The sequence below is a fragment of the Gymnogyps californianus genome, chromosome 7 (genome assembly GCF_018139145.2).
Source record: "Gymnogyps californianus isolate 813 chromosome 7, ASM1813914v2, whole genome shotgun sequence".
Taxonomy (NCBI): domain Eukaryota; kingdom Metazoa; phylum Chordata; class Aves; order Accipitriformes; family Cathartidae; genus Gymnogyps; species Gymnogyps californianus.
Window position 1 is genome coordinate 2,107,347 of NC_059477.1, and position 12,557 is coordinate 2,119,903.

At 56.6% G+C, this 12,557-nt stretch overlaps 1 protein-coding gene across 1 annotated transcript in view; it reads right to left on the bottom strand.

The window, feature by feature from the left end:
* Positions 1-9,182, bottom strand: part of SH3BP4 (SH3 domain binding protein 4) — a 36,406-nt gene extending 27,224 nt beyond the window's left edge. The window contains exon 1 of the mRNA XM_050900308.1: positions 9,130-9,182. The gene's annotated coding sequence lies outside the window, so the exon portion shown is untranslated. The remainder of the gene's footprint in view (positions 1-9,129) is intronic.
* Positions 9,183-12,557: the final 3,375 nt, after the last annotated feature.

Below are 12,557 nucleotides of genomic sequence, written 5' to 3' on the forward strand. Positions count from 1 at the left end.
CCCTTCAGGACACGCATCCCTCCCCCTTACCTAAAGGATGCATCTCCGCCTGCCTGCGCTGGGGTTTTCCATCATGGCCAGGTAGCAGGAAAACCAGCAGCAGGATGGCAAGCAGCTTTCCCCTGGGACACCCGTAAGGCGAGGGTTTAAAACAGAGGTCAACGCACGGAGGTAAAGCCGGGATGGAAAGGTCACCCCCGCCACAGGGCAATTGCAGAGAGGGGGTTAAACTCTCGCCCTCCCCAAATCCCCGCTGCAGGGCCCTGCATTCCTCTGCTCAAACAGCGTGCAGGGCTAAAGCTTTTTTTTGCTCACTGTTTCCATGCCCGGTCATGTCCTGCATCCTGGATTTGGTGAACATTTTTTAATAGCTCCTATTAATAGGCAGAGCAGGAGCTGGAGAGGCACCAGCTGCTCTGGCCAGTCGCACCTCCGAGGAGCCGCAGGGCTGTCCCGTTGCAGGGCAAGGTGCTAAAAATCAGGCAGAGGACCAAAAAAAAAAAAAAAAATTAAAAAAAAATATCCCTGCTCACCCAAAAGCATTTCGGATCTGTACTCAACGTCAACACGGAATTTTTACGCACCTCCTGGAAAAACATCTCCCATTCCCTGCAGGTCCAAGAGCGGGAACTTGCATGAGTCGTCGTGTTGCGTGTGTGTCCCCCCCCCCCGTTGCCGGGGTGGAGCTGCGACCTTGTTTCACAGGATCTCACCAGGCGCTGCAAGAGTCCAGATGGACCGTCTGGCTAATTGAGTTAATTAAAGCGTTTTTCGGCAGCGATTAACTTTCAGGCGCGCCGCTCCAGAGCAGCTCCAGCTCTCTCTAGGGAGCACGGGCCACACCTCGGGAGCAGCAGGAGAGACGGGAAAATTTACTTGGAAGCACTTACTGATGGCACCGAGCTGTTTCTCAGCAGTGTTTGCTGATTCCAAGCAGCTTATTTAAAAAAAAAGACTGAAAAAAACCCCCCAAAACCCAGAAAGCTCCCAAACCTTCATTTATTTTTCACCTCCACGCTGAGCAGGACAGACTCCGCATGCCCAGCGGAGCTGGAGAAGACCCAGGCAAGGCTGTAGCGGATGGATGCATGGGAGGAGACCCACCACCCTGATGTCCCATACCCAGAGCATCTTTCCCTCGGTCCGGCGCAAAGCAGACGTGATAAGCTCCGGGAAGCGAGCAACGCTGCCCGTAACTCCTAGGACGATAAGCTGGTCAAGGCCAGAGCCGGCAGCACGGGCTATCTGTTTTGCTGACGAGGTAATCGCCATCTCCCGGGGACAGTAAATACTTTGTCTGTCCGCAGCCCTTGCCCGGAGATAACCAAGCAAAACGCTTGCGAAGGCCAAAAGAAAGGCTTGCTTTGTGGCTGCTGCTGTTTTGCTCCCTGACAAGGACGGCTGCCACAAAGTGCTGGAAAGGAGCCGCGTCCTGGGAAGCTGGTATTAAAAAAACAAAACAAAACAAACAAAAAAAAACCCACCCAAAAAACAACCCACCCTGTTGCTGGGGACCCCGTGCTTTTGTCCCCTTTCCCCAAAAAACCTACTTGTCCTCCTCCGTCCGAGCAAACGTGGGATGAATGCCTACAGAGGTACCACTCGTACGGAGGCTGCTCCAATAAATCTGCAGCCAACAGCATCCATAGGTAAGGAGGAGCCAGCACTCAGGAAGACAAGCTGCGGGATGCACCCACCCCACACCTCCTCCTCTTCTTGCGGGACGCAACCCCCCATCTCCTTTTTTCCTAACTCCAAACCCGATGAATTGCAAAAACACTGGTCGCTCCCAGGCCCCGTGCATTAGGAAATATTCCCTGCGCTTTCTTATGGATGTTAATAGCTCAATCTGCACCAAAGGTGCAGCCACACGCACCGAAAAAAATGCTAACGATGGGTTTTGCGAGCAAGGGGGTAAAAAAAAAAAATAGCGTGGAGGGGTTTGGGGCGGGAGGTGCTTGGGGGAGAGAGAAGAGCAATTGCCAAGGCTCGGTTTGCATGCACGCTGCCGGCTGGGAAACGCTTCTCATGCCGGCGGAGAGCAACCCCACCCCGGGACAGCTAATCTGATGGCAGGTTTTCAATGCGGCAGCCAGGATGCGAGGGGCTGGGGAGGGAGGCTGGCGAGGGGGGGGGAAAGAAAGCAAGGAAATGCCACAGAGGTGAGGACGCTTTTTCTGGCCGGGCGAAGGCTTGTTTTGTTTCCCTCCCTTCAGCTAGCTGCCATTTTCCGGAAGCTGGATCAGTTACACAAAAAAAAATAAAAAAGTTTCTCTTTGTTTAATTATAGCTGCAGTAGCCCTTGCGCCGAGGGACCCAGCGTCCCTCCCGGCTGCTCTGGGAACGGATGCGAACGAAGACTACGGCATGGCAGCGGGGAATAATGCGGGAATTAAAGCTTTAACGTCTCCCACAAAGACGCGACCCGAGCTCAAACAGATTATTTTTACTCCCGGAGGCACGCGAGACCTGGGAGACTTTGGTCTCAATTCCCTGCGCGACCACCGCGTCGGTTATTCAAATTCCTGCTCTTTTAGCTCCCTTCCTCCACGCTTTACCGGGTGTAGGTGTCTTCTAGACGGACAACTCAAGCATCTTCTCCGACCGCGCCGAGCAAACCGACAGACGCTCCACAGCCAGCCCTGGCGCTTGCCGAAGCCACGTCTGCACCGACGCCAACCTGCAGCCAAGAGGTCCAAGTGAACCCATCCAGGGACTTATTCCAAATTCAACCCCCCCCCCAAACTCAACGTAACACGGCTCGTGCTCCCCGCAACGCTTCGCTGGTGCGACGCCATCAGGCTGGCAGCCCCAAGCAGAACGTGCTGCGGGCCACCGTCACGAAGGACCATCACAACTGGCAACGAACCCTGCAAAGCCCTCGCCGAGCTCGCTGGCAAGCTCTAAGGGCAGCAGAGACCGTAAAACATCCCTGCCTTGCTCTTCCACTGACCGAGCTGGGCACGCACCATTGTTCAACTCCAAAAAAGCCTTTTCTGTTCCTAAGGAAACAGCCGACGTCGTTCAAACAAGGCCACACACCATGCAAACGTCTTCCCCCTAAAAGACGACCTAAAGCACTTTATACGGGCGGCACGGTCAGGCTGGCCAGGCACGAAGGGAGAAGGGCGGCTGCTGGATTTACCCCTGCCGGGGAGAGGGAAGCAATAGCTTTGCACGGGGCTCATTTGCAGGACGGGATGAGTAACCCAGCCTAACGACCACATACCGAAGCCACGTTTCTTTGCTGTGTCGAAAGGGTGTTTCCTGGAGTCAGCTAGAAAACATCTGCTTTGGCTTCGTGGCAGCGATCTCCCCTCTTGAAAACGATGGGGATGCTCCCCAGGGCAACCCTCCTGTGGGGCAGGAGGAGGGGGCAGAGGAAGCAACTTCAGAGCCTGCAGAGAACTGTGAAAAGGAAAGGCTTTCACATCATCATCATCATCATTATTATTACAGCTTTCCCCCTGCCACTTAACAGGACTGCAAACCAGACATGCATTACCGTCCCTCCAATTTGCGCAAAGGCACCCAGATGATGAAGAAACACAGGAGAGATTAAAAAACGAAAACGTAAAAAATAAGTGACTCAGCCACCTTCCGCCTTTGTATTTTAATACGTACAGGTTTCAGGCGACAAAGTCGCTCTCACATCCATCATCCGCACATGCAGACGGCGTGCGTCAGCCGAGCCGTCGCCGGCGAAGAGGTGATGGGAGGCAACGTGCACCGCCTTCCTGCCGATGGGTCTGAAGCAACATCTCGCCCAGGCAGAGCAAGAGCACCTACTCACGTAGGAGCACGCAGGAACATATAGCCCTAGGACCTGCAATTCATTTTCTTCTATCGGTAATGAGAGCGTTACGCTCCCCAGCAGCCCGTTGATACGCCAGCTGGGAATGACTACCTCTCGGCGCCGAAAATAAACCCTCGCACAAATCCAAGTGAAATCAGCAGGTTAAAAATAGAAATATCTCGGGGGGGTGGGTGGGAGGGAGGGCACCGGCCAAGGGGTTCGTAACGGAGGAGCGGCAGACTGGCCAGGCCATAGACAGTGCGAGGTTTCCATCAAAAAATGGGATTAAAGACAGTAGATGCTGCTTGTGGGACACCAGCGATTTCTTCAAAAAACATGCAACCCACCCAAAATGTCAATGTTCCTAGCAGAGGGGGGGGGGGGGGGGGAAGTGAATCCAAGGACAGGATGAGAGAGAGTTGGAAGCTTTATGGTCAGCTCTTTGACCCATCAAAACCCGACTTTACCCTGGAAACACCACCCAGAAGCAGAGGGGAGCACGGCTGCCTGCCGGACCTGCAAACCACCCAGGGCAGCAAAGGGGTTTCACGTGCTCCTTCATTTTCCTGTTGCCGGGAGCCATCAGTACACACCCCTCGCCATACTCCCACGCTTTTCTTTACGAGCCCAAGGGAGCAGAAATACACTGAAATCGTTTGACTCCAAGGACCACCGGGAGAAATTAAGGACCTCAGGCTGCAACGAGGACCATGGGAGGGGATAGATGCCACAGGTATCCTCAGAAATTATCCCTCAGCGTGGCTCTGCGGATGGTTGCGGTGTTCCTGGACCTGGGACATCACTTGAGCATTAAACGAAAACCAGATGCGACCATCTGACCTGCTGGGAGCAAGTCTCTCCGCCTCGTTTAGAAAGCCAAGGCTCTGTGCTGGAAGGAAAGGGGCTTGTCAGGACATGCATGTGCCCGCTGGAGGACCTGCTCCCATCGGCCAAAGTTACAGGTCCTGCAAGTGCCTTCTCCTTTTTTATTTTTAAAAAACAAACATTATTTATGGCCACAAAGTGATCTCAGGCTGCAATTGGCACTTTCGAATTTAATAAACCCTGCAGCTTCATAATTAAGAAGCAAGGCTGCCTTTGCAACCCCGTACCAACCCTTCAGGTCCTTTAGGGAGAGAAATGGGACCCATCATCTCCACGAGGAGCAACCCTCCCGCTGCTCCCCAGCACGCCCCAGGGTTTCACTGCCCCTCCGGGGTTTGCTTCCAAGTCACGTCCACGGCGGGTGGCACGTTTTTCCCTGTGCCAGCGCCGAGAGGTCCGCGTGCTCCCTGCCCCAGCCAAGGCTGGCACGGTGCTTTCGACATCCTCTAACAATGACAGCCCTGTGCCCGAACGCTGGCCCCTCGGCAGGGTTAATGCCGGGATTGTTCGCCCCGTGCTCGCGAGAAGCGAGCGGACGCAGCTCCGGCAGCAACAGCGAAGCATCCTCCGCTCGCACGGGGACCAGGAGCGCGCTCTGATGCCGGAGCTCAGGTCCCGAGCAAAACGATGGGGGGGGGGACTCGTTTTGTGCTTTTTAAGCTAAAACCTCATTCTTGCAAATTTTAGGGAGCAGCCTGGATGGGTCCATCAGCTGGCGCTGACAGCGGAGATGCCTCCTGTACCTCAGCTGGGCATTGTCCAGCAGGCAAGGCACCCCAGGCAGCACCCAGCTTTGCGGCCGCACGTTGCTCTCAATAAATAACCTTGCTGAAGCCATCATCTCCCACCCCAGGCTGTCCCTTGCGAGCCCACATAAAATCCCCTGCGACAAACCCGCCAGCCTGGCACCGGGCCTGGGGTATTACCGCAACACAAGGAGCAAGCTATCCGTTTGGCACCCACAGCGACACATGCATGACGTTACCGAAGCCACCTATGAAACCTGACATCATCACCTCCAGGAGTTTCCATCCGAGCAACTTTTAAGAACAAACCAGACCAAAAGCCCTGCAAGGGTGAAGTGCTGAAGAACATTTCGCTGCATATATTGCCACCTATATATCCCAGTTAATAAGCATAAATACATTTTGCAGCAGGCTGATCCCCCTCTTTCAAACCTGGCTCGTCGCTGGTCACTAGGGAAGCCAACGTTTGGCTACAAAACTCCTCCGAGAGTTGCCGTCCATAGCCAAACGTGCAAGAGATGTCCAGCCCTCCGCTTGGGGAACCCCTCCACTGCCGTGGACACCCCTCCGCAATGCTGCTGGGTGCCCAAACACTCAGCGAGGACCACCCTTGGCCGAGCAGCGTCACAGCCAGCCCTGCCAACCCAAAGCACACCCTTTGCAGGGACAGCAAACCTCCGACCTGCTGGAAACCCATCCCACCTCCTTAGCATCTCCCGGGGAGCCTCCGGGGCAGTCTGCAAAGCTCAGGTGTTGTCAGAATGAATTTGGGAAAGGAGAGAAAAGGCAGGTGCCAAACCTAAGGTTGAGAGACTCCGAGGCGAGGTTATTTGCATTCGTTTCTGTTTCAGCTGCCGTCAGAAATCCACCCACCAAACCAGGAGGCGATGCAACTTTCCGACCTCTCGAAAATAAGAAGAATAAGGAGGATGCAAATTCCCCTTCACGTCCTGACCTCTACAGCTGCTCGCTCGCTTTGCGCAGACAGGCTTCTGTGATGAAAAGCTTCTTGCCGTATTTAAATGTTTTTCTCATTTAAAAAAATGCAGTGTCTAAACCACCTCCTTAACATAGATACAAGCTCTTCTGAACAACCTCACCAGGCTAAAATAAATATTTTGCTTCGCAAATAGTTTTCCTCTCATTAAAATGAAAACATAATTAGGATGTCAAGCACAGAGGCAAGCAACGGCTGCAATCACTCCACGCAGCACCGCGCCGCTCAGGCTTTATTTGATTAAAAGTAACGACGCTGCTATTTTTGAAAAGCACACTCTCTTCCACGGCCCGACCGGAGTTATTTTGGAAATATATATATATATGGAAAGCTGGCATCTTTGCCAGCAAAAAATCCCCACCCGGGAGGACACGCGCTCAGCGGAGGCTGCAGGGCCACGGCACGGGGCACCAGCGAGCATCGCAGGCAACCGCATCCTCTTGCTGCTCGCGGCCAGGGGGCTAAAGCTCGCCGTAGGAAGAGCACGGCGACCCTGGGCGAGCGTCTAACCGCCGGAAAGGGTGAGAGAAAAGGAGAAAAAAGAGAAAAAGGAGAAAAAGAGAGAAAAGGTGCTACCGGAGATGTTGCACAAGGGCACCTGCGCAGGGTCTGGTACCGACGCTGCCGCATGGGAGCAAGAGCCAGGACGAGACGCAAATATTCAGAGCTACAAGACATCCCAGGAGGACATTGTTCTCAGTATCAGGGTTTTTTTTTTTGTTTTTAAGCAAATCTAAGCATCCTGTTGCTGCAGTTAGGCACTAGGAAATAAAGGCTGAGTCCTTCTTCCAGAGTGGAGGGGGACGTTTTGCTATCTAGACACAGACGTCAACACAACGCGCATCCCCCTCCAACTTCTACCCAAGCTGCTGCTCTGCTCATTAACAGCCACAACTTAATTATTGCAAATCTCAGGTAGCATTAGCCAGGAAGGGCAGGCTGGGGAGACGATGGGCTTCCTCAGCATCCCCCCCTGCCAGAGCACAGATGCTGCACCAAGCATTTGCACGCTCTTGCACCCCACACCCTTTTACACCTCTGGGTCCCTAACAGGCTTCGACGCGACGCGGCTTACCTAGGGCAGAGGCACAAAACCGCATCACGGTCGCCACCGTCCCCCTTTGTACCGCAGTTCCTCCGAGTGCAAGTGCCGCTGAGCTGCCCTCGGGGCTGAGGTGTTGCCTCCCGAACAGCTTTACAGCCAGGGGTCCCCAAAAAACCCAAACGGTAACCCCAGTACCTGAGCCCAAGGCTGCAACACATCACCACTGATTCACACCTCCCCATAACACACCTTCTGCACGAGTCCACCTCTCCTGCCAAACGCTGTCCTGCTAACAACCCTGCTGCAGCAACGGCTGTAAACCGAGCCTTGAATAGCATCCCCTGCTTGCAAAACTAAACCCCCCCTCACTAAACCCCCCCTCAGGCAGCCAGCAAGGAGCAAAAAGGTCAGCGACCCCAGGACATCGGCGAGCCCCGACTGGGCAAACCCTCCTGGAAAAGAAATGCCAGGCGCAGCCAGTGCAACGCTGTTAAAAAAAAGCCCCAAACTCCCAAGGAACGGCCCACCCGTGGCCGATGAGATAAGAAAGAAAAGAAAAGCAAAGCCAGCCCGGCCTCCTCCAGCCTCAGCTGGAAGACATCACCGCAAGTTTACGGGCCAGACACATCAGGAAACGCTTGCGCCTTGTCCCCAGAGGACACCCGCTCGCATCGCCATGCACAAAGCCCCCGGCGTCCGCCTGGCTCTCCAGGGTTCCCCACTGGGTGCAGGGATGCCAACCCTGGGACCTGGCCCCCATTGCCCCCCGTCCCCTCCCGGCAGTGCCAGCGGGACCCTGGGGGACAAGAGGCAGGCTGCGAACGCGAAGCGCTTGCCCGGTGGCTAACGCACAGGCAGGCGAGCAAGCCCCCCTCAAGCACGCGACGCTCGAGGCGTGAGCAAAAGTTTCTCGCAGCGGACACGTCCATGGGGCAGCAGGAGTGGGAGCGGGGCGGACGGCCCGGAGCGCAAGCTGCTGGGGTGGCTCCCACCTTGTGCGAGCCAGGCTCCCCCCAGCTCCCACTTGCACGGGGCTGGCACATCGTGTTTGCGTAGGGGCGCGCACACTTCCACAGCGCACACACACACACACGCAGCCAGCAACGCAGGCTTGCAGGGCGATGCACGCACAGTGCGCGCACGCAAACCGCACCCACGCTTGCACAGCGCTGCACGCGCGCAGCCCGCGCTTGCACAGCGTTGCACGCTTAGTACAGCCTGCACCCTCGCTTGCACGGCACCGCACGCGGCGCGCGCGCGCACCCCCACACCCCCACCCACTCGCACAACACCGCACACGCACTTGCACGGCACACCACACACACACACACACGGCGTTGCACACCCGCACGGCGCAACCGGTCCCGGAGCACCCCACACCCTAACACCGCCCCAGAGCCCGGCTGCCCATACCGGCCGACCTCGGACGCCGCCTCACCAGCGCTCCCAACCGAGGCGGGGGGGGGGAACGGGACCGGACACAACTCCCGCTGCTCACCCGCCCGCCGCCGCCGCCGCCGCCGCCACCACCACCACAAACTTTTCCCTGCCGGCCAGGCGGCACCGGGAGCCCCCGGCGGAGCCGCTCCCGCCGGCGTTGCCCACCCCTCTCTCCGAGCCCCCCCGCCGCCCTCCGCCCTCCGCCATGCGCGGCTCTTACCTGCAACCGGGACCGGGACCCGACCCCGCTCCGCTCCCGGCTCCCGCCTCCCCGCCGGGCACGGGCCGCCGCGCGCGCCGCCCGCCCCACGCTCAAGCGCTGACGTCAGGGGGGGGGCGGGGGCTCAGACCGTCCGCGGGGAGGGGGAAGGGAAGGCGGGGGGGGGGCTGTCCTTGTGCAAGGGGCGGTCCTCGTGTAAAACAGGGGTGCGCAGGGGCTTTGGGGGTGACAGACACCCCACACCCCTTGCACGGCGGAGCCCCTCCACGCGGGACGGGGCGGGGGGGGGGGGGGGGCCAAGGGTCGTGCGAGGGCGTGCCGCGATACGAATCACAACGCGGGGGGGGGGGGGTGACGCTGAAGCTCTTTTCCGTGTAGACGGGGTGATTTAGGGTCTCGGGGGGGGGGGGTGGTGTTGGGGGTTTTGGTTTTTTTTTGCGTTTTCGTGCATTTTTGTAAAGGAAGCGAAGCTGCGCGGTGCAGCCTGGGGTCAAGCGTTTGCTGTGAAGCTCGCTGTGCCGTGCTGCGTCCCCCGTGCTGTCTGGGACCGGTGCAAAAATCCCCCCCCCCCCATGCTCCTCTCCCAGGATGGGAAGGATGGGAGAAGGAAGAAACATGGAGGAAAAACGCTAAACCAAAATCTTTATCCTCAATAAAGCAACAAGTTGCGCAACCCAGTTTCTTTGAGTCAACCATGGTTGGAGAAGGCGGCTTCAAAGGTTGCAACGGCTCCGACCCTGAGGCAGCCAAGGCCAAAAAAAGGCTTGGTCCTCCTTAAAATCCCACGGACTAATTGAGCATCCCACCCCAGCGCTGGCTGGGGTTTGCGCTGCCCGGCAGGGACGCTGGGTTAGGAAATGGGGTACCAGGAGCAAGAAACGCAACAGGTCGGGGATGGATGCAACGTGCAGCCAGGGACGGTGGCCACAGATACCGTCACAGTGGCCATCTCGTGTTGGAACAACCCCTGGGAAAAGCAGCTGAGCAAGAAATATTGGGGCAAGCGGGTCCTGTGCGCAGAAGGGCCCGGGCTGTGCGAGCCGCCGCTCTTCTTACCCCCTCCTTGTTTTTTTCCTGGGTTTAATTGGGATCCGATGATTAAATTTCCTCTTCCTGGTGTTGGCTCCTCCTGCTCCCGAACTTCCAGCGCCGCAGAAGGAGATGGGTTTATCGCTGGGGCGAGGTGAAAGCGGGGCAGGCAGCTGGGGCGGCTGCGAGTCCCTGCGTGGCCAAACCCCGTCCCGGGTGTCAGTGGGGGCTCCCCGGTCTCATCCAGCCCTTTCACCGGCTTCATTTAGCGAAGGCAAACGAAACGAGCCGTATAACCACTTCAAAGCACCCTTGGGAGCTCGTTTCTGTTGCATTGTTTTGGGAGGTTTGGGGTTTATCAAAGGAAAGCTCCCCGCAGCCGGATAGCCCGGTTCTCTAATTGCAACGGGGCATTTTCGTCTCACTTTGCTGGTGGAAACGGTTCAGATGGCACCCGCGAACGCCGGGCTGCCGGCAACACCGGGGTGCAGCCGGGCTGGGTGCTGCTCCCGCGCTGGCGGCAGGTGCCGTGCGGGTACCGGGGTGCTGCTCCCGTCTGCACCTTGGCACCGAGCCTGTCCCTCTGCTTCTGCGCGTGTTGTGCAAAACTCTCATGAACAGCATTATTTGAGCTGCTGATTTATTTCTCTCTTACATCCTTAGTCTGATTTCGTATCTTTCTGATGCTGTAAAGTCCAAAATGACTTGTCTCATTAAATGTTTTTATATTCGAAATACTAAAGTATCAAATCTCACTATCGAAACAGCTTCCGATGCCAACCAGCTGATGTTTCACAAAATTTATTGTCCTGCTTCGCCCTTAAATGAATTAGTCCGTGTCGGGGGTAAATCACACCCTCCCCTCCCATCCCCGACAAAGTTTGAATCGCCTTTTTTTCTCTGCCTCCCAAACCCCAGTTGATTCCTGCTCATTTTAATCATTCCCTAAGTAGCTGAAGCCCTGAGAAGTGACGGTGGAGATCTCTGGATCGTCCCAGGCTGACGGCCTTGAGTGGCTTTGGGGACAAAAATGTCTTTTCCGATGAGCTGGCTGCTGGGCTGGAGGAGGCGTACGTGCATCTAGAGTTTCAGCTCAGCCAGCCTCGTGATCCCTCTGTGGTAAACCCACGTCTCCAGGCGGTAAAACTGAACTTGAACTCCAAACCAGCGGCTTAATTGAAAATCAGCAATTCATGCGCGACGACCGCTGCCCGTCCTGGGAGCTGGGAGCTGCTTTCCGTGTGCTGAGGATGCACGTTAGGCACCTTGCCAGTGGGGAAGGTCCGGCCGTACCTGGGGTGGAGGGATGAGCATCCCATCCCACATCTCATCCCCCTCTCTGTTTTGCAACAAGTGTTTTGCAACGCCCAGAAGCAGCTCAGAGCAATAAGGGGCCGTGGGGTGTTTGGTCGTGGGGTGGGTGCTGTACGTGGCAGGGACCAAAATCTGTGGGTACGGAAGAAGATGCTTGCCCAGCGTCGTTCCAGTAGGCGCCGGTGCGGGCTGCCCCCGGGCTCCTGCCTCCCTGCCCTGCTCCTACCCCTCTCCTGCCTGCAGCTGCCTTCCCCTGCCGCGTCCCCTCCACTCCCACTGCGACCGCAGAGAGCCGGGAAAGAGCCAGGCATGCCGGCACGGTGGCAGAGCCATCCCACCTTTGGATGTGTGCCGCTCCCGTTTCCCCTGCCAGGAAGCGATACCGGTGAGCAATTAGACCCGGACAGGATACCCTAACGAGCTCAGGCTTTTATACGGTGCTGGGAATTCATCTTACAGGAATTCCATGTTAAAGTTCACTTCAAGACTTTCTCTGTCCGTTCGCCTGTGGTGTTTCTCAAGCACTTAAACAAAATTGAATGGTAATTGTCTCCGTTTGCCTAAATAGTGCTTAGGAGAAGGGCTGGTCCGGGATGACATACCCGTGACTCAGATATGTGAGTGCACCTGGCTCTTTCAGAAAGAGAAGGGCTCGTCTTTGCTCTGATGCCACCTTTGAAATTGCAGAGAGACGCTGGGCCATCATCTGCTTGTCTTGGAGGAAAATACTGAAACGAGCTGCCCTGCAAATGAGCCCGGGTCTGATGAGCGCCAAACCCAGCAGCACCAAACCCCTCGCCGGGGCTGGAGGCGCAGAAGGATGCTCTTGCAGGCGAAGTGGTGGCTCAGCTGCTAACGTTGAGCTCCTGAAACCTTGCAGACGGGAGCGTTCCCCAATCTAAGCCTAATAAAATCTACTTCCCAAATGGAATCTAATAAAAATCCCTCGGTGGGAGTATCTGAGCTCCCGCTGCAGCCCGGGTTTGTTGCAGCCTGTTGCTACACGCTGGAGGGAGCGCTTTTTCTGTGATCCTCCAATTTTGGTAGGAGTCCAGCAAATCCCTTTGCCCATATCATGCTATAGA